This window comes from Mus caroli, chromosome 1, assembly GCF_900094665.2.
Source record: "Mus caroli chromosome 1, CAROLI_EIJ_v1.1, whole genome shotgun sequence".
Taxonomy (NCBI): domain Eukaryota; kingdom Metazoa; phylum Chordata; class Mammalia; order Rodentia; family Muridae; genus Mus; species Mus caroli.
In genome coordinates, this window is record NC_034570.1 from 93,168,412 (window position 1) to 93,170,011 (window position 1,600).

General features: G+C 41.7%; 1 pseudogene; it reads right to left on the reverse strand.

Moving 5' to 3' along the window:
* Positions 1–1,016: 1,016 nt before the first annotated feature.
* LOC110304486 lies at positions 1,017–1,512 on the reverse strand (annotated as a pseudogene).
* Positions 1,513–1,600: the final 88 nt, after the last annotated feature.

The following is a 1,600-nucleotide window of genomic DNA, read 5'->3' on the forward strand; positions in this document are numbered from 1 at the left end:
ACTTCCAACTTAAAGTTATTAAAAAAGACAAGGAGGAACACTTCATACTCATCAAAGCTATAATCCTGCAAGAGGAACTCTAAATTATGAATATTTATGGTCTAAATGCAAGGGCACCCAAATTCATTAAAGAAACAGTAGTAAAGTTCAAAGCCACACATTGCATCTCACAAAGTAATAGGGGGAGACTTCAAAACACCACTTCCATCAATGGACAGATCATGGAAACAGAAACTAAACAGGGACACAATGAAACTAACAGAAGTTATGAAATAAATGGACTTAACAGATATCTACAGAACNTTTTATCCTAAAACAAAAGGATATACCTTTTTCTCAGCACCTCAAGGGACATCTCCAAAATTGACCATATAATTGGTCACAAAACAGGCCTCAACAGATACAAAAATATTGAAATTGTCCCATGCTTCCTATCAGACCACCATGGATTAAGGCTGATCTTCAATAACAACATAAATAATGGAAAGCCAACATTCACGTGGAAACTGAACAACACTCTTCTCAATGATACCTTGTTCAAGGAAGGAATAAAGAAAGAACTTAAAAACTTTGTAGAGTTTAATGAAAATGAAGCCACAACATACCCAAACTTATGGGACACGATGAAAGCATTTCTAAGAGGAAAACTCATAGCTCTGAGTGTCTCCAAATAGAAACTAGAGAGAGCACACATTAGCAGCTTGACAACACACCTAAAAGCTCTAGAAAAAAGGAAGAAAATTCACCCAAGAGGATTAGACAGCTGGAAATAATCAAACTCAGGGATGAAATCAAACAAGTGGAAACAAGAAAAACTATTCAAAGAATCAACCAAAGGAGGAGCTGGTTCTTTGAGAAAATCAACATGATAGATAAACCCTTAGCTAGACTCACTAGAGGGCACAGGGACAAAATTCTAATTAACAAAATCAGAAATGAAAAGGGAGACATAACAACAGATCCTGAAGAATTTTTTTTTCCTTTAAAGTTTATTCAATAGAACATAAACTCCAACTTCACTGAGGTGGCTGACTACGTCCATGACCAAAGCCGCCTCTAAACTGGAACTCAGTTGCTGAGCCAGCCCCAGCCTCAGCTTTCTTGTCAGCTCCAGGGGGCACAAAGCTCCTTCTGTAGGTGTCTCTGTCAGTCTCCCCTCTTGTGAATCTTGCAGGCACTCACCCTCTGGACCTTTGGGCTGAGGCCTGCCAGTCTCGGGACAGCTGCAGTGCAGGGTGGCGTGCATGATCTCCAGGGGTAGGTGCAGGTAGTCTCGGAGATACTGGATGCCCTCGTTCTTAAGGTACCAGTAGAAATGACTCCAAGCAAACTGCGCCTTCACATAGCCTCGTGACTTGAGAGACTGCATGGCCTTCATTACGTGAAAGTTGGGCACATTTTTGTCTGCCAGCTCGGGATGCTTAGGCATGTGGACATCCTGTTTGGCGACCATCACACCCTCCTTAAAAAGGAGTTCTTGATGGCAATCCGATTCTTCTTAGGCAACAACATCGCAGTGGCTGCAGGGTCCGAGGCGGAGGCTGGAAAGGTCCGAAGGTCAAAAGGTCTGAAGAAATTTAAAACACCATGAAATCCTTCT